General features: G+C 39.6%; 1 protein-coding gene and 1 pseudogene across 12 annotated transcripts in view; one reads left to right on the top strand and one right to left on the bottom strand.

Annotated features, from left to right (window-relative positions):
• The window catches only part of PHACTR1 (phosphatase and actin regulator 1), a 522,649-nt gene that overhangs the window by 118,608 nt on the left and 383,057 nt on the right, over positions 1 to 20,984 (bottom strand). The window lies entirely within an intron of this gene.
• Positions 3,299 to 5,189, top strand: LOC105886824 (annotated as a pseudogene).

The raw sequence follows: 20,984 nt of genomic DNA, 5'->3' as shown, positions 1-20,984 counted from the left end.
CCAAAAGCAATTTAAGTTGTTTCAACATTTTTTGGCATACAAGTATCTCTAGGAACACATTTGTTCAGGCACCCATATGAACATGTCTAAGGATATTTTTATTTTTATTTATTTATTTTGAGACAGAGTCTCACTATGTCGTCCTGGGTAGAGTGCTGTGGCATCACAGCTCACAGCAACTTCCAACTCCTGGGCATAGGCGATTCTCTTGCCTCAGCCTCCCAAGTAGCTGGGACTACAGGCGCCCACCACAATGCCTGGCTATTTCTTTTTGTTGTTGCAGTTTGGCCAGGGCCGGGTTTGAACCTACCATCCTCGGCATATGGGGCCAGCGCCCTACCCACTGAGCCACAGGTGCCACCTGATATTTTTAGTCTATATAATTAGAGGTGCAATTTCGAGGCAGGGCATTTTCTATGTGCTCCAGTACTGGTGCAAAAAAGAAAGTCTTATTTATGTTGTATAACTTTTAAGTACTGTTTTATTTTTTATTAACAAAAAAACAATAAGGAAGTAGAAGAAAAAGCAATATTGATGCTGGAACAAGTCATTTGGTCCTGTGCTGGGTACCACAGCAGAGACTCGTTTAGATTTTTCTCTAGGATAATCTATCTCTGTTGAATTCTCTGCTCAACTGCCTTTAAATTACATTCTGAAAGGAATAGAAGGTTGAAGGGGAAAAGCAATTGAGAAATGATGGAATTTTCACTAGCTTACTGCAGACTCTTACACCTTCTTCAGGCCTTAAAATAGTCTGTAGCTTTTCTCCTTTGTAAATTTTACAACTCCAGTGAAAGGGAATTTTAGGCTAGAAACCTACAAGCGACAAATGGAATGAGCCTCCAGAACCTAGAACATGCCTCCACTTCCCATCTGGCTTCATGAATAATCAGAATTATTAATACGATGCAACAATTACAGCCCAGAGGACTCCAAATGAAACAACCCACATTTATGCTCTCTCTGAAGAAAATGCTTTTATTTTTTAAGATAGAGACTAATTCAAAATTAAATTTATACATACAAGGTATAAAAGGAGAAAGGAGGGGAAGGGTTTGGGGGAATGGGCCAAACTTAGTCTCCCATTTTGAAAAACCAGACAGCAAATGCCAGTTGATCTTTTATTTTGTAAGGAAATGAATGAGAAAAGGAACAAGGTTGTCAATCTAAATTGAGAAGGATAGTAAAAAAGAAAAGAAGAATGCAATGTAGACGGCATGGTACGGTAAACACACTCAAGACAATTTGTATGAGCACCAAGCATTATGTCTTTCACTAGCTCAGGTGTTTGAGAGTGCTACAAGTATCTACATGTTTTCCCACTAACCTGGTCATTACTAGGTAAGTAGGTTTTCAATTATGTACTAATCTGATTAGCCAAAGAAAACTTACTGAACCACTTAACTGGAAAAAAAAATTCTTTTTGTAGTTAGCAGTTAAGGCAAGTGATCCTCAAGATCAGAGAGACTGACCAAGTGAGAACTTTTTCCCTCCCAAAAGCCAAACCATTTGGAAATTCCATCTAAAAGAATCCATTGAGGCCTAAGTGTCCCTGTTGCAAGATAATAAGCACAGGACCTGATGTCTGCGTCAGCCCACTCCCTTGTTACAGTAGAAATGACAGCAGAATCCAAGCAGAGGGGCACATGAAATGAACAAAATCCTTCATCTCCAGCATGGCACCCCAATCGTTCTACTGATGCAATGTTATGGAGCTGGCCTGGATAAACTGTTTGGCCCATGAGGTAGGTGATGAGATCTTGTGTTTATACCCAAAGTCATCTAGGTCCCAACTTCCAAAAGTCTAGTTTGCAGAATAGTAACCCTCAGAGATCCTCTGAGAATAGGGTTCAGAGGACACAGAGTTTGGGCAGGTGCTGCATACTCAAAGCGTTCATTAACACAACAAAGACCCAAGGTATAAGAAGCAGTTTATCTTGACTGGATCCAGTGTTCCTCCACAATTCACTGGACAATATGACCATTTCATGGAGTACCATGGAGTGTGCTCTGAGGAAGAGCTTCTGGGAGACATTGATCTAAATACCAGGTTGCAGGCAGCGAAGGTGGCAGTCCGTTGTGAAAGGTGGTGGGAAGTCAGCGCACTCGGCAGGGATGTAGTTAGACAGAGAGAGGACAAGCTCTTTTGTCAAGAGCTTCCCTGTAAATGTTTAAATCAAACAAGACCAAAACCCTTAAATCCTACAATGTCAAGCAAGGAAGACATGACTTACTCGGAAGATCCTCCTGAAGCAAAACCATCAAGTATTCGTCTGTGCCTGGTAAAACCTCCACTCAGCAGAGACCTGCCTTCCAATGAGCTCCCTTGGATGGGGCAGCCCTCATACACTTTCCCCAAATTAAGTAAAGGCTTTACCACAGGGTACCTGCCCAACATAACAACTTTGGTTTTGATATGATCGGGGTGAGATGTGTCTTTGGACAGTAATTCAGACAGTATACTTCTCTCTGGGGTGACAGGATATGAGATAGACCATGTTGTTAACATAGGGGAGGCTACTTGTTTTCTGCTTTGGAAAATGACTACAGCCAGGTCCTACAGGAGCTCTGTTAACTAATTAGGTACAGGTGAAAAACAAAGGGACCGCCTCCTTTTAAGCTGTCAGTTATACAGTTCAAGGTGCATTCTTCAGAGATCTTGATTGGATCTTGGTTTAAAAAACCAGCTGTTAAAGCACTTTGGGGTCAACTAGATCAATATGAATACGGACTGCACACGAGATCATATTAGAACATTATTATTAGCTTTGCTACATATGATAATGGCCTGGTGGTTGTATAGACTATTTTCCTTATTTTTTAGAGATGTATGATGAGAGATTTCTACAATATACATTAAAACATTTCAGAAAACAAAAGCAACAGATTTGGCAAAATATTAGTAACTGTTAGGTGATGGCTCAACAATGATATAATAAATGGTTATATCATTATACAATCCTCTCAACTTCTCTTATGTTTGAAAAATTTCAAACTAAAAAGTAAACAGATGAAAGAATCTTACGAGCAACAATGAGTGAAATGAAGCAAGACAAAAGAACACATACACTATGATTCTATTTATATAAAGTTCAAAAACTGACAAAACTAAACATATGGTTTAGAAATATATTTCAAGATGGCGGTGGCTGGGTAGTTGACCAAGAGGCTGACCTGGAGGCCGTACAAAGTAAAAGAGGCTGGGACTCATCCCTTCCCCACTTGGCACAACCCTGGGAGCCCAGCAGATGTGTCTTCTTCTTTTTCTTAATGAATAAGTAAAACACAGATTGTCAACATGGGATAGAGGTCTCTATCATCCAGAAAGAGTTTAAATTTCATAAACCCTACAGACCAAGCTCAAAAGGAAGCCTGGAAGAGAGAATTAAAGAACAGAAACACTGTATGATGGTACGAGCTGTAGTTTTGAAGATGACAGATCCAAAACAGATTATCTGAAATATGGAGATACCAGATGAAAAGGAATTTAACCTAGTACAACAGCCACAGTTAAGTGAGAAAGTACTGAAAGACAAGTGTAAAAAGCTGCATGAAACCTCTGAACATATTCTACGACTCTAGGAAGGAAAGAATCCAGATATTTACAGAGAACTAAGAAGCTAGAAGGAGAATATGAACAGAAGAGAGCTCGACGTAGATAATATTTTGTTGCTGTCCAGAATGTGCAAGTGGAAAGCATTCCTTTGCTAGATATGCCACATGTTCCCTCCAACATTTTGGTCTAGGACATTCCACTACCTGGTGCCCAGCCACCCTCCACCCTTAAGAAAACCTCAGCCTATGGAACTCCAACTCCGGCAGTTTTTATCCTTCTTCTTCTTGTACATTTGCCCCCAGGCAAAAAGCCTCCCAACCCTCCTCTCCATCCTCCCCCCCAGACCTCCCCGCACCCTCTATCCTCCTCCCCAAGTCTTGCAGGTCTATGGCGTAAGTGGCTTTGCCCTAGATCTTCCTTCTTGTAGGCGAGACAGACACATTACAGATAGTCCAGAACTAGCTCAGAGGGGTCCTGAGGATGATGTTTCCAGCACCAGTGAAGATGACGGCTATTCTGAGGACATGGATCAAGGTAAGTATGATGACAGTACAGATGAAGTGACACTGACAGATCAGATGGGGAAAGTGAGGGGGATGAATTTGTGCACCGTGGTGATAGTGAAAGAGACAACAATGAAGGAAAAAAGTCGGGTCTAAGTGTACGATTTGCAGATACGCCTGGAAAATCAAGGAATAAAAAGAACACAAAGGAGCTGACTCTTCTTCAGGCCCTGACGTTTCACGTGGCAGGTCAGGAAATCTTTGAGGAGGGATGGGAAGCAGAGGAGTTCTCAGAGGACAATGACTCTGAAGCAAAAAAGCCATCACAGAAACAGCCTAACAAGGAAGCTCATTCTGACAGCCGTCTGATGCTTCTTCCTGGCAGCAGGCTCCCCACAGTCTGATCCTCCTCCTCAGACACGAGCACCTCCCATGCCAGGCCCACCTCCTCCTGGACCGCCACCTGCTCCACCTTTATGGCCTCCTGGGCCACCTCCAGGAGCTCCTCCACTCCTGAGACCTCCAGGAATGCCAGGACTCTGGTGGCCTTTATCCTGACTTTCACCTCCAGGACCAGCACCAGGCCTGCCCCCGGCCTTCCCCCAGGTTCACCTCCAGGTTTGTCTCCTGGCCCCCCTCCTTGGACATCTCCAGCAAGGCTACCTCCCCCTGCACCTGCAGGTACCTCTACACCACGTCCCAGCACGATGCACCTGCCTTTGGAGCCTGGACTTGGACCTTCCCTCCCTGAGCTTTCCCACCAGCTCCCTTGCGGAACCCTGGGGTTTTAAGTGCCCCACCCCACCTGATTAGCCACCCAAGGCAGATGACAAAGTGCAGTGACCACTGAGAAGAAAGCCACAGCAACCCCAGTGCTGAGCCACAGATCACTACCCCCAAGGCAGAGATTACTCAATTTGCGGCTGCTGCACTGAGAATACGTCGAGAGAATAAAGGGGCTACTTCTGCTCCCCCTAAAATCCAGAGAGTGATTCTGCTGTGCCTTCTGCCAAAGCAGCCCCCAAATCCAGTCCTTCTGCTCCTGTCTCAGAAGGAGACAAACGAAGGATGGTGTGTACGAACCTTTCCTGATGCCAGACCCGGCTTCTGTTCACAACAGTGGCCCATGAAGAAAGAGGCGCTTGTTAAATTTAGGTGAAAGAGCTACTTGTCCTGTCAGGGTGTTTTCTAATTTCAGTTCAAGGAATAGCCTAAAGCTCAGCCTTGTTCAGAATCGATTGCCTGTAGGGGAGAGCATTTCGCTCAGCATGGACGGGTTACTAAAGCAGTGCTGTTGACATCCATTCCCTTCCACACCACCATTTCCATCTCATTTCTTCCCCCTTCCCCAGTTCTTCGGAAATTTGCGATCAGGGGATCTTAGTTCCTTATTTGTTTTCACTCTCTTCTGTGTGCTGTGGGCCCTCGCGTAGATATTTCTGAAAAAAACAATTTATTTCAGCTTGCCTTTTGTGTTTATTTTTAATATTTTCCCATAAATATTTTGTAATATTTTCCTGACAGTGAAATAGACCACAATGTTATTTCTTCACACAAAGCAGGATATGTGGGAAGAAGAGGTACAATTCTTTGATTAAAATTACCCACTGATCTAAATTATGAGTGTTTCGTGGAAAGAATAAACAAATGTTCTACACCAAAAAAGAAAAAAAAAAAAGAAAAAGAAAGAAATGCATATCTTTAAGCTTTAGAACTCCAAAGAAAAGCAAGGGTATGATGACAATAAAAATGAAGACAGTGGCTACCTCTGGTGTGGAGAGGCATTGTCTTCAAACAAGTACATTAAGGTGTTGGCAATATTTTATTTTTTGACTTAGGCAGGGGTTACATGGTATTCACTTTACAACCATCTATTAAGTTGTGTGTTGATGCTTAACTCATTTTCTCAGTCTATGTTTTATTTCCCAACATAAAAAAATCCAAAGGACAGACCTTCTTCTTAACTGTGCTTCTCTGTATTATTGCGAGAGTCTCTAACGGGGCATAAAACACTCATCTACCATAGAATGAAATCATGCAGTGGCAGAAAGCTAGCTCTCTTTAATAAAAGGAAGGGTGATTATAAGGCAATAAATGCCATAGTAAGTCTTTTCCTGGTCATTTCTTCAAGTAGGTCAGACAAGAGTGTAGAATGGGCACTGTTAACACTTGTTAGTCTCTTTCTGTGTCTCCAAAGAGCAGGACTGGGTGAAAACGGCCCTTACAAATTGATAAAGGGGAACAAGGCAAGGATTAGAGTAAGGGCTCCCCAAACCCTGTAAGGAACTGGGCCTTGCTAAAATAGGGATAATAATCAAACTCTGTGAAGGAAGGGGCCTAGTTAAAACAAAGATAAAATCAGCTCCTGTCCCCTTGTTTGCTTGATAACAGCCACTGTCCCCTTGCTTGCTTCTCTATAATTGCTACTCTAGAAGGCACAGGTGGTGGCTGCAAAGATTTTTAACTTTTCTCTAAATAACATCACTTGTATAACCTAGGGGTAGTTTATGAGGAATCTTCCAGGTCCTGCAATCCAGTGGATTGACAGACCCACCCTCCAAGAAACTGTCACAACTGGTTTTGGCCCCTCCTCCCAAGGTCCTGCCTTCCAACTGACCCACCCGGACAGTGGCCCATACCAAAGGACAGATGTTCTCCCCTGAAACCAGTCAATCACCAGACCCTGACTGCCTAACCCTCTGCCCAGCAAACTGTTTTCAAAAACCCCGTCCCCCAATTCTTGAGGAGGCAGAGTTGAGAAATGCCTCCCATCTCCCCACTTAGCACTGTATGGAGTAAACTCCCTGCTGTGAACCCTGCTCTCTCTGGACACTGGCTTCCTCTTGGAATAATATTATAGAAGTTAGGACTATGAATTTGGAAACTAGGATCGACTATTTTCAGAGTCCATCCTTACAGTCAGAAGCAACTCAGAAGAGATGGTTTTGCAAGGCTCTGGCTGCCACTCTCAGGAGTACACCAAGGAAAATTTATGTTACAATTTGCAGATTCCATTTCCTATCTCTCTACCCCAATCTGCACAAAAAACTTCAAATTAAATTCTAACGGAACAAATATCAGTTGTCTTTTCTGAGATCCATGAGCAAAAGGAATAATTCCTTTTCCTTTTATTGGCCCCCTGTTATAGGAACATGGTAGATAGAACATGAGTTAATAAAACTAAGATCTGAAAAATAATGTATGTTAAGCCCCATTTACAACCTTTATTTTGTCCTTTCACCTATATATCACCTATTACGACGGACATTTTCCTTTTTCATTAAATGTGGAACAAGTGACTTCGCAGTGATAATGTCATATAATGAAAGTGTCAATGTTAGAAGCAATGGCTCAGTGCTTTGGCACTTGTTTCTAACTTGTATGAGAGTCTGTCATAATATCTAAATTCTTTGTGATTGCACTCAGATCTGCAATTCACATTTCCATCAGGTTCACTGCTGCTTTTAATACTCCCCCCAGGAATAAAAGAAAAAATTCATTGATTTAGAGTTAGTTAAGCAAGTTTCTCCTTCCAGATGTAGAAAGCATAATGGTGTACTGTATTTCATTCTAGACACCTAATTATTATTGATCTCTTTATGATAGAAGTATATCGCCTAAAGCACTGAAGAATGGAAATCTGTAATCCTGCCCAGAACAGCTTAATACCCCAGCTACCACCTGTTACCTAAAAGATAATAGGGCCCTTGTTCAAAGTGTTTTGTGGTGCCAAGTTAATGAAAATAAACTTGCATGCTTTTCTACTCAAGGCCAGATCAACCATGTTACAAGGAAGTCTTCAGAAGACAGTGTTAAGATACCATCCAATAGTTAGATGATAAAGTCTTACTTCTCTGACTCTTTATAAGATAGCAGCATTAGATTGAAGGTTCTTATCTATAGGTAGAACTACAGTCAGCTGATAATTCTGAACTAAGGTTTTAAAAATTATAACTACATAGTACGTCAGATGTCTAACCCAACTATATTGCCAGAAAGGGGACATTTGTGTAAAGATTTGGTTTCTCCCATCATTGCCATTGCCACTCCCCATCACTAGGTGGGTGGTACTATTACCCCCATTTGGCAGATAAGAAGATTGTATGTGACCTGCTGAATGAGTGGAGTTGTACCGAACACAGGCCATGTGATTTCAGTGTGTGACTGCTTCAGCATGACATTATACTTCTCTCCTCAGCCTTAACAAACTATGAATATGGCCTACAGTATGTCAAGCCCCGCTGTAAAGGAACATACTTGTGCAGACAGGCTATAGTGTACATGTGTATATATATTTGTGTATACATATATATGTATATGCATTATATATATGTAGGTATATGTGTATACATATATATATAAAATAACTAAAGATACCATTTTTTTCTCTCTCCTAGACAAAATTTTGGCTTGATTTTTTAGGTCTGCTAGGGCTGGCATAACAAAACACCACAGAATACTTGGCTTAAACAATAGAAATTTATTTTTCACATCTCTAAAGGCCAGAATTTCAAGATTAAAGTACTGGACCTTCTGGTTTCTGGTGGGAGCTCTCTTCTTGGCTTGTAAATGGTCTGCCTTCTTGCTGTGTGTGTACAAAGCCTTTTCTTGGTGCCTGCGTTCAGAGAAAAAGAGCTCTCTGGGGTCTCTTCTTTTAAGGACACTAATCCTTTTGGATCAGGGTCCCATCTTTATGACCTCTTTTAATTTTAATCATTCCTTACACCAAACACAGCCACACTATGGGTTAAGCTTTAACAAATGAATTTAGGTGGGGGACACAAACGTTCAGGCCATAACTCTCTCTCTCTCTCTTTTTTCTGAAACAAATGTACTTTATTCGTTTGTTTTATCTTTTATCAAAATCGTAGAGAGATATATGTGTGTGTGTATATGTATATATTTACATATAAAGTTCAAAGAATCAAATCATTCTGTATGGCTGGTTGCAAAAACAAAAACAAACAGCCGCTATCTTCTGTTCCCCTTCCATCCTATCTTCCCTTCCCAAGATAATCGCTTTCAATCTTATCACTGTTTTCTGTTAAAGCAATAGAAACCTTTTTTAGAGATATGAATGTATATTTAACATACTTCTCTTAAACTGATCACTTCTTAGATCATTTTATTAAGTTGGGCAGTTAAAAATTATTGAATGAGATTTCACATATGAAGACCAAGCTCACTGCCTTGCACATAAAACTCAATCAGCTGTGATTGTTATTAGCACTCTCTCACTTTAGAAAATAATTAAACTGTCCAGAGGGAATGAAGAGTCACAAATGTATCACTTCATTCTCTTCTTTTACATGTATTTGATAATGTAATATCATGTAAGTTTATGAAGGCAGTTACTCTCAAGAGTCATTTCTGGTGGCGAGAACTACGCAAGAAAGTAGTATGCAGATATGTGGTTGATTCTGCTATCCTTGAAATACTGAGATACGTCAAGACTTTCACACCAAAGCAGAATAGAAATGCTCATCAGAAAATGCAGATAACTGCTCTATAAAAATAGATAACCAATTGATTAAGCATCATGTACTTTGCAGACTCTATTTCAGGGCAATAGTAATTTGACTTGAATTAGGTGATCATGTATGTGTGAATCTAAATCTAGACGTTTGCTTCTTTTGTACTGGTGTCTCTGCCTTTCCTGCGCTGTACCACACATTGTAGTCTCATTATTAGACTTGACATTTAGTAGTGTATATCATTTAACTTGGTTCTTCAGTTGCCCTTGCTATGCTTGGTCCTTTGAATTTCTATACATATTTTAGAATCAGTTTATCTCTATAAAAAAATCTACTGGGTTTTTTATTAGAATTATATTGAATCTAGACATCAATTGACATCTTTACAATATTGCGTCTTCCATTCCATAAATATGATACATCTCTTCATTTATTTTTTCTCTGATGTTGTTGTTATAAATAGTATTTCAAAGTTATTTTTCAATACTTGGCATATGGAAATATAATTTATTTTTATATATTGACCTTATATCCAAGGATCTTGCTAAATTCACTTAGTTCTAATAGTTTACCAGTAATTATTATTTTCTAGGTATATAATTATGTCATTCACAAATAATGGTTTTACTTATTGCTTTTCACTCTTTAAAACTTTACTATTTTCTCCTCCATTATGGCCCTAGCGAGGTCCTTTATTGTCATATTAAACAGAAGTGGTGAAAACAGCCTTTCTCATTCTCTTCTTAGGGGAAAATCTTCAATTATTTCACAATTAAGTTTGACTCGGCTATGACATTTATTTTTATTTTTTGTTGGTACTTTATTTTTATTTTATTTTTTACTTTTTGTTGGTACTTTACAGCAGAGTTCATAAGTTCCCTTCTGTTTTTACCTTGCTTAAAATTTTAAACATAAATGTTGACTTTTGCTAAATATATATCCACATCTATGAGTTGATCATAACATTTTCCCTTTATTCTGCTAATAGTATGAAAATTGATTAAGTTTGAATATTATACCAACTTTGCATTCACAGGATAAATCCAACTTCACTTTGATATATCCTTTTAAATACATTATTGGGTTAAATTTTCTAATATTTTATATAATTTTTTTATGTTTATATGATGAGAGATATTAGCCTGTAGTTTTCCTGTCTTAAAGTATCTTTATCATGTTATGGTGTCAAATTTATGCCAGTCTTTTAAAACAAGGTGAGAAGACTTTTCTCTTTTTCTATTATCTAGAGTCAGCTTGTATAAGACCAATATTATTTCTTTACTAAATATTTGAAGTAATTTATTAGGGGGCAATTTGGGCTTAAAGTTATCTTTTGGCAAGGATGTCACTTATCAATATTATTTGTTCAACAGAGATAGCAGTTGTCATGTTTTCTATTGCATTTTTCTCCTTTTCGAATTTTTTCAAACTGCTTTTAATTGAAAAGAAATTTTCCAAATCTAAGAAAAAAGTCCAAGTAATTTCAAAACATCCCTTCCTATTTTGCACAGTAAGCATATTTTGTCCTGTTTTGTTTTGGTTTTCTGTCTCAGCTTTCTCCTCTTGCATGACAAGATGCTTCACCAGAAACAGAGGCTGGGTTTGGCTGTGCTGCACCCAAGCATTTGTTAGCTAATGATAAAACCACTATGGCCAAACAGCCATTATTTTCAAGTAGGAGAAGTGAATTATTCATCTGTAGTAGAAAAATATTAATTTTTAGTACCTGCAAACCATCCCTGAAAAAAATCCCAGAATATGTAAGTGACAGGTTTGTGAATCCAACATTTACCCTACATGCAATTGAAAAACCTGAAAAACAGGCCCCAGAAATGAACAATGAAGCAGTCTCTTTGTGTATGCAATAGAGAAGAAAAGTCTAAAAGCACAGTGCTCCTCAAAGCTTTCCTTGAGGCGTTCTTAGAGAATGCTATCAGTCCTCAGAGTAAGGATGCCGCTTCCCTAATCGCCAACTCAGACTTCTCCACTCATCTTTTAGGACTGCAACTTCTGAGTTTTGTTTCTGACTGGTATTTTTACACTTCTTTTGAAGTAAATGTAACATGCATAGAGAAAGCTGACAAACATGCATTGCTTAACTTACAAATAAAAATAGCAGAAATCATTGTCTTTCCTTTGCTTGAACCTGGTTCTTTATGACATCACGAACAGAACTTTGTTCCATAATACTGCCGGGCAGTTTCTCAAGTCCAGAGATTGACTTATAGTTGTCTTGAGTTGGGTTGATCTGAGTATAGTCTTGGGCCAAGACAGCAATTTAGAATTCAAATTCTGATTTCTAGCACCATCTTGGCTGTGAGAGGATAGAGGATTTGGCCAGCTGCAATAGGCAAATGCAAACCACCAACCCATTTCTTTTTTCTTTTTTCTTTCTGACAAACTCACAGAAGGAACTGATCCTTGTCATCAGCTTAATAGAAAATCTTGCCCCAAATTGTAATCTACACACCATTACAGGAACAAGTGATAAAAATAGATCAATTCACCTGATTTGATCCCTGTGCCATAAAACATCCTGTCACTTGACAGAGCTACACTAGATAAATAAATTGCTATGAAACACTGAAGATAGATGCTAAACAAAAAATTTGTCTGAACTCTGTCATAGATTGTATCAAAACCATTAGCTCAGTGATGGTCATCGGCTTGATTTTTTAAAAATTGTGACAATATGCACATAACATAAAACTGTGTTATAATTAACCATTTATAAATGCATAGTTCAGTAGTGTTAAATATATTCATATTGTTGCACAACCACCTCCAGAACCTTTTCATCTTACAAAAGTGAAATTCTGTACCCACCAAACAATAACTCTCCTTCCCTGACAACCACTATTCTACTTCCTGTCTCTATGAATTTGACTATACCGGGTACTTCATTAAGTAGAATCATATAGCATTTGTGCTTTTTTTGTGATTGGCTTATTTTATCACTTAGCATAATGCTGTAAATTGTGCCAGAATTTCCTTTCTTTTTATTCTTATTTATTTATTTTATATTTTTGAGTCTCACTATATTGCCCTTGGTAAAATGCCGTGCTGTCACAGCTCATAGCCACCTCCAACTCTCAGGCTCAAGTGATTCTCTTGCCTCAGCCTCCCCAGTAGCTGGAATTATAGGCGCCCACCACAATGCCCAGCTATTTTTTTGTTGCAGTTGTTTACCTGGCCTGGGCCAGGTTTGAACCCACCACCCTTGGTATATGTGGCTGGCGTTGTAACCACTGTGCTATGGGCACCGAGCTGAGAATTTCCTTTCTTTTTAATGCTGAATAATATTCCACTGTATGCTCGTTTATTCATTCATCTGTTGACGGACACTTGGGTTGCTTCCACCTTTTGGCTTTTGTGAATAATGCTGCTATGATCATGGGCATGCAAATATTTGAGATCTTGCTGTTGATTCTTTTGAGTATATACCCAGTAGTGGAATTTCTGGATCATATGGTAGCTTTATTTTTAATTTTTTTAGGAATTGTCATGCTGCTTTCTATAGCAGTTGTGCCATTTTACGTGCCACCAACAACACACAAGGATTCCAATTTCTCCACATCCTCACCTACACTTGTTATTTCCTGTTTTTAAAAATAATCCTGGTGGGTATGAGGTGATCAGCTTAGTTTTAACTTAGGGAGAAGGAAATTATGAGAATCTAGAATTATAATATTTGGCTGGGGGTTAAATGCTTTTAAGAGTTGCCATTTCTTCACCTCAGGTCACAGAAATAATATCACAAACTACAGGCCTCCTGTGACCCTTGGAGATTATAAGACTTTTTATTTCTTTTTCTTTTCTTTCTTTTTGGTAGTTTTTGGCCAGGGCTGGACTTGAACCCGCCGCCTCCGGCATATGGGGCCAACACCCTACTCCTTTGAGCCACAGGTGCTGCCCAGACTTTTCATTTCTTTGCAATGGAAAAGCAGGGATGGATTTTGTGGAAAAGAAGAATAAGTTAGGAAGAAAGGTTAACATTTTTTTTTTCCCAGAGAAAGCTATTATATTTTTATTTTCGAAATACTTAACCACACATTTCTCTTTAATTAATGAAGGAAAATATCCTGCTTCATTGTGTGTGATCTTTAATTATGTGAGCCACAGTTTTTTGTTTATAAGGAAACCTGCTTAGCTGCTATAGACTTGGTCTCTTTCTTTGCAGCTTCACTAGGGCTTGAAATGACACTGTTCTTTCAAGTACAATCCCGCAGATAAAACTTTTTTGGAAATATAAAGGTAGTAATATGGATTCTGCAAGCCTTCTAACTTCATGATTCAAATAGATAGAAAATATAGTGGAAAAAAAGAACTAGTCTGTGGAGCAGTTGTTGGCACACGTTTTGGGCAGAGGACCAGAAAGCCAATACTTTAGGCTTTGCAGGTCAGACTCTCTGTGTGGAAACTACTCATTTCAGCTAGAGCAACCACAGGCAGTATGCAAACGATTGTAGCTATGTTCAAATAAAACTCCATTAACAAAACAGCCAACGGGACACATTTGGGCCATGGGTCATGCTTTGCTAACCCCTGTTGTATAAGATCCAAGGAAAAGAATTTTAAAAATTAGAGTTTTCTCATAAATAGAAGGATGAGGAATAAGCTTTCATGATTTGTGGCCAAAAAAAAAAAAAGGCAAATGGCAAAATAAACCCTCTTGATGTGTGTGATTTTATTAAAAACTAAGTATAAAACTGTAGCTTTCATGTAAAAATGCATTCCATAGCTCCATGTTTGACTCCTGATCGAAAGAAGCTTAAGATAGAAGAAAATCAACATAACCTTGGATGTAGAACCTTAATTCTTTTTCAAACAATAATGTCTGATTTTACAAAGAAGAAAATCTCAGGGGACAGACAGAAAGGGCATCCTTAAACACAAGTCATTAAACAAATCTTTATTACTGGGATAAGGAAATGATATTTTCCTCATCAACATAAAATTAGAGGCTCCCAGGTCACCTCTAGGAATATGCTCCTCCTCAGAGGGTGGCCAGGTGAAGGTTTTCTGACATCCATCTCATTTTCCCTTTGGAGGTGTCTATCCTTGACCACACTCTAGTTAGACTACTCTAAGAGCTCTCCTCTCAAGTCAGCCTCAAGCTTGGCCAATAAGAAAAATGCAATTTTCAATACAAATAATTTCATCCACCCTCCATACTAAGAGACCTGAACAGTCATAGTATGGTTCCTAGTGGGTCACAGTCTTGTCCCTAGAAATATAATCCCAGTTCCCATAAATGCCTCCCAGAAAAAGCTCAACACTGCCGAAAGAATTTGCTATTTGTTCTAATAATATGCCTCTAGACTCCCATATTCTAGAGCATTTCCTTTAAAAACCTTACAGCAATAAATCCTTTCTCTGTCCCTTTGAGGTGGGTATGTACCTTCTACGTAGAACCCAGCAATGTCTTTCAGGAGGACAGGGGAGCTATCTCTCTGAAATGTAATCACCACGGACAGAACTCTTCACACCCCTAAGTCTGGGGGGAGGGCAGGTACCCTACTACCATAAGCACAGGCTGTGCCTTAATCACACCCCGTACTCCCCCTCAGTACTCTTCCTTTAACACATGCCAGTGTTTAAAGGGCTCTTGCCTTTTGTTTCCGTGGAGCTGAGCTGGGGTTACACTGGGGTCTCTCCCCTGTTGCAGTAGTACTGAATTAAATCCGTCTTACTGACTTTAATTAGTGGCTGGCTTTGTTTCTCTTTGACATGTTGCCTTCAGGGGAAACTGCTCCATCTTTAATGCTCAGGCCCCAAGAGGGTCAAAACTCCTTCCTTTTTTTTTTTCACTGAGTATGTTTTTGAGAAACATCATTATTCCCATTCAGGGAGGCCCAAGCAGACTTTCTGACTGATGTGTCACAGTCAAGTCCAACAGACGTTCTTCTCGCTCACTTTCTCACTTGGAGCCTGCCTGTACAGTTTCTGCCTGCCTCTCAATTTCTAGAGAGATGGGACTCTCTCCCTAGGTCAGTGGTTCTCAACCTTCCAAATGCCGTGACCCTTTAATAGAGTTCCTCGTGAGGAACTGCCCTAGGTGAATGGTGATAGAAATGGCCTCACTTAGTCCTGTTCCTAGTGCACAATTGCCAGGTTCACTCATGCAGAACAGCCACACCTCGGTACAATATAATAGCATGGCATTCAAACAACAGGCATTACCAAACACGCAGTCTTGAAAAGTATTTTATTTTTATTTTAGACAAAAGAAGAGGGAAAAAGGTGTATTGGTGAATTAACCCAAATAGTTTAACTTTCAAAAATGCCATTTTTAAACATAGAATCTCTGAATTAAGATGATTTATGTCCCAAATCAGTTCACTTATTCAGCCATTCACTTATTCTGTCATCAAACACCAAGTTCCTTTACAGTTAAGATATTGGACTAGGCTGGGCATGGTGGCTCACACCCGTAATCCCAGCACTCTGGGAGGTCGAGGCAGGCGGATCACCTAAGGCCATGAGTTCAAGACCAGCCTCAGATAGCGTGAGACCCCATCTCTAAAAATAGCCAGGCATTGTGGTGGTCACCTATAGTCCCAGCTACTAGGAGGTTGAGGCAAGAGAATCACTTAAGCCCAAGAGTTTGAGGTTGCTGTGAGCTATGACGCCACAAAACTCTACCAAGGGTGACAAAGTGAGACTTGGTCTCAGAAAAAAAAAAAAGACATTGGACTAGCTCTAGCTAGAAATCACATTCCATTAGCTCAATTCCTAGGTACATCTCAAAAAATTACTTTTTATCTTCTATAAAAAGAAAAACAGAACAGAACCAAACCAAACCCAGATCAAATGCCTCATGTTTTCAGGCTTTGAAAAGCCCCTTGCTCATCTGGGTCCCCTGCCTTAATGGCTAATTTCCCTATTACACTCTCCAGACATAGTTTTTCCTTAATGAAATGCAGGCATATCTCCTTTGATTGCACTTCACTTTATTGTGCTTTGCAGCTATTATATTTTTCACAAATTGAAGGTTTGAAGTAATCTTCTGTCCAGCACGTCTATCGGTATCATTTTTCCATTCAAACTTTTTCATTAGTACCCTATCTCTTAGTGTTCTGTTATCAGTGACCTTTGATGTTACTACCATAATTGTTTTAGGATACCACAAACCATGTTTGTATAAGATGGCAAACTCAATAAAAAATGTATGTGTTTTGGCTGTTCTATCAACCCAACCAGCCATTCCCCCATCTCACTCCTTCTTTTCAGCCCTCCCTATTCCCTGAGACATAAGGATATTGAAATTGGGCCAATTAATAACCCTACAAGTGAAAGGGAGAGTCATACATCTCTCACTTTAAATTAAAAGCTAACCATGGTGAGGAAGGCACGTAGAAAGCTGAGATAGGCCAAAAGTTAGGCCTGTGGTGCCAAGGAGTTAGCCAAGTCAAGAAGGCAAAGGAAAGGCTCTTAAATTAGAAATGTTACCCCAGTGAACACACGAATGATACAGAAGTGAAGCAGCCTATGCTGATACGGAGAAAGTCTGAGTGGCCAGGATAAAAGACCAAACCAAACACGGCGTTCCCATAAGCCATAGCCTGATCCAAAACAAGACTGTAACTCCCTTTAATTCTGTAAAGGCGAAGAGAGATGAGGAAACTGCAGAAGAAAGGCTAGGAGCTAGAAGAGTTAGTTCCCACAATTTAAGGAAAGAAACCATCTCTATGACTTAAAAACATAAGGTGAATAGGTGGTGCCTGTGGCTCACAGGAGTAGGGCTCCGGCCCCATATACTGAAGGTGGCGGGTTCAAAACTGGCCCTGGCCATAAACTGCAAAACAAACACACAAACAAATAAAACCAAAAAAACACAAGGTGAAGCACCAAGCACTGATACAGAAGCTGCAGCCAGTTCTCCAGAAGACACAGCTAAGGCCACTGGGGCAGGAGGGCTACACTAAACAAGAGATTTTCAATGTGGATGAAACAGCCTTCTATTGGAAGGGGATGCCACTGGGGAGTTCTTATGGATGAGCAAAGAAAGTGGTTTCTTAAGATGGAATCTATTAGTGAAGATGCTGCAAACATTGTTACAATGACAACAAAGGATTTAAACTTCATTGCTAAAACGGCAGCAGGGTTTGAGAGGACTGACTCCAGTTTTCAAAGCAGTTTGTCAGTAAAATGCTACCAAAGAGTATCACATGTTACAGAGAAATCTTTTATAAAAGGAAAAGTCAACAGATGTGGCATATTTCATTGTTGTCTTCCTTTAAGCAATTGCCACAGCCACTGCTACTTTCAGCAACCACCACCACCCTGATGGGTCAGCAGCCATCAACATAGAGGCAAGATCTTCCACCAGCAAAAAGATCATGACTCACTAAAGGGTCAGATGATGGTCAGCATTTTCAGCACTAAAGTATTCTTAAATGAAGGTTTATATATCGTCTTTATAGACATAATGCTATCATTCACTTAATAACTACTGTATAGGGTAAACATTACTTTTAAATGCACCGGGAAACCAGAAAGTTCTTATGATTGCTGTATTGAAATTTTCACTTCATTTTGGCGGTCTGCAACAGAACCTGCAAATTCTTTGAGGTATGCCTGTAAATCATCTTCTCCATCACTGTCACTAATCATGATGTCATGAATATACACTTGCTGTGTGTTTGCTCCAGGCAGGATACGGAGCACTGCAGGAGGCCTTGGGCGGGTGCAGGATGTATGGTCTAAATGAGGGTGCAAGTCTTGAGAGGGCTGATAAGCTGAGGGCCACGTGATGAGGAGAGAACAGGGGAGTTGCTAAGCATTCAGAGGAGGGACAAGTCCCCAGGGGCAGTGACACCAGGTGGGGCTTGGGCCAGGACTGGAAAGGAAGGCAGAGCTTGGCTTAAAGATAACCAGAACTAGGAAGTTCTACTAGTTAACCTAAACTAAAACAAAGTCCTCAAGCAGTTCTGCCACCAAGTTATTGTAAGCTGTTTGAGTTGCTAATTCTGAAAGGTTCTTTTGAGCGGGTTCGTACCCAAAGCTCTACTGTAACAGAGAACTCCAATACCTGGGATGGGTGAGTCAATCTTTAAAGTATCCTGACTATTTCAGACAAGTGGTGAGAAGCTATTTGAATTTCTTTTTTTGGAGGAGGGTCCAGGGCACTATTTTACTTATAGTGGTTCTTAGAAAGGGTAATGGAAGAGAAAAGATTAGGACATAACATGAAAGTCAGATGTTGAATGACAGCTGAGTTCAAGCTTCTTTTTCTAAACTTCTAGCTTTGTGAAATCCTTTTACTACATTAATAAAACAACAAGAAAGGATTAAAGAAAGATTAGGCTTGTGTTTGAGGTACAGTCAAATCATTGAAATGTATCCTTCAAAATATTTAACGGGTCTACCCAATCATTTTGAGCAAGCTTATAAAGCATTTTAATTTTTTTTCAAAGCAGAATGCCACATGATGTTAAATGAAATGAAGGTAAATCTCTCAAAAATTTAAAAAGGATTTTGAAACAGGAAATACTGAAGGATTTTCAAAATAAGTGCTGCTCTTGACTTACTGAGAGTCACAGAAAGTAAATGCAGCACCCACATCTCTTCTCTTGGGACTACAGTTAATGTCACAGGAATCCTGGGGCAGGTTTCACTAGCTGGGCATCAGCTCTGTGAGATTCAGAGCCTGATTCCACCCACGCTCCAATGCCCTTACTTTCAGTGTAGGATTTTACATCACCAGGAAAGGCAAGCAGACCTCAGCTACCCATTCAAATTTTGAATAAGTTCGCTGAAAATTTCATTTATTCTTGGACAATATTCATTTTGTCATATCCTTGGTCCTAGGCTTTGCAGAGAGAGTGGTAAATAAGACATCTAACCTGGTTTTAAAAATACAGGGCTAACTTTGCTCTGTCTAAGTATTCTGATCATGGTACCCCATTTTTACTGAAACTCAGTCCTTTTCTTAGTTTCATCCCTGAACTCCCTATCCTTAGGGTCTGAGATCCCCTGGTTTCTTACATGTTTGTTAGGGCTTTCTTTCCTTAAGGATTTTGCTAGTGAAAGTGATCACATACTTGGCTCTTTAGGCCTGTGGCTGAGTCTTCCTTTGGTATCTCACCAGTCCTAATTTCCTACCCACCTATGCTGTACTCTAATTGCTTGTATCCAGGCAAATTTGCATAACTTTTCCATCCCCCCCATCATGTATGAACATAATTTTCTATATCAAATCGCTTTTTGCACTGAACTTGAGCAAAAGCCCAACTTCGATGGGAAGGCTGGGAAGAGGTCTGCTTTGGGCTGGGGGGTCTGCTTTGGATGAAGGAGGTGCTATTAGCTTTCAAACGAATTGGGATATTCAGTGAAAACGTCTTTATTGTCAGCTGAATATACTTGGAGAAATGATAAGAAATCAGAAGAAAATGAGACAACCAAATAGAAAAGTATAAATATAAAACCAGGGCAGGAATGGGCTTCCTGGAGAAAGAAATTAGATGAGAGACAGCATCAACAACAGTGACTGAGCCTTAGAGACAACCATGGTGATGGGGCTGAAAGCAAAACATTCAGCAGAAGGTACAGGGAGAAAAAGCTGTCTGCAACCGGGATTTAACATATTCTAGGTTGGAATATTCTATGTAAAGAACACTACTAACCTATTTCATTCATGGGTTATATAACTATGTTGAGCAACACCTTTCGTGGAATTTACTATAGCTCCAGTAAAAATATAGTTCTTACATTTTTAAGTGTTCATTTTAAAGTTACTCTCATTTCCTCATTTGTCTAGCTGAGGAAAGCATTTTAATTTTCCAAATAAGGAAATTACACATTCAAAACCATGCCTGGAGACTCCACTGATGAAAACTGCCTGCAACTGGCTTATTCAGATGTAGGGAAAATGCAGAGTTGTCTTCTGCTATCAAAACTCCAAAGACAAGAAATAGATTTTTAGAGGAAAAAAGGGTTAAAAGACAATCTATGTCTCAGCTTACAAATTTGAGACAGGGATTTGACAGAATTGGCTTCCTTTTACAACACACAAGGCTTTGTTAATTTAGAACGCACCCAACAGGTGATTTGAAAATGAACCTGTGCAAAACCACAGGTTGAATGAGTGTCCTAACGAGGTCCTTCAACTATCTTCAAGCCTTACATGGCCGATTAGGTGAAAGATCCATTAAAATTATAATTCACCTCAATAGAATTGTAAAATTTATATTGGGCTCGTGGTTGCTTAGCAAAAATATGCAAGGGAAAAAAAAGTCCTCCAGATTGTGAACTAAAGCTAATGGAAGAAAAAGTCGTCCACGTTGCATCAATTTTCTCCCCATTCAGAGAAACCCCTGGAATAGTCACTGATCCAATTAAATTAGAGGCTGATTTTGAAGCTCCGTTTATATTTTCCTTTATAACACTGTATTTAAAATTAGAGGCATTTCGCCATTATTTATGATCGGAAATAGACTTAACACACTT

The sequence above is a fragment of the Otolemur garnettii genome, unplaced genomic scaffold, assembly GCF_000181295.1.
Source record: "Otolemur garnettii isolate 467f Iridium unplaced genomic scaffold, OtoGar3 scaffold00026, whole genome shotgun sequence".
NCBI classification, from domain to species: Eukaryota; Metazoa; Chordata; class Mammalia; order Primates; family Galagidae; genus Otolemur; species Otolemur garnettii.
This window is presented reverse-complemented; position numbering and strand designations above follow the sequence as displayed.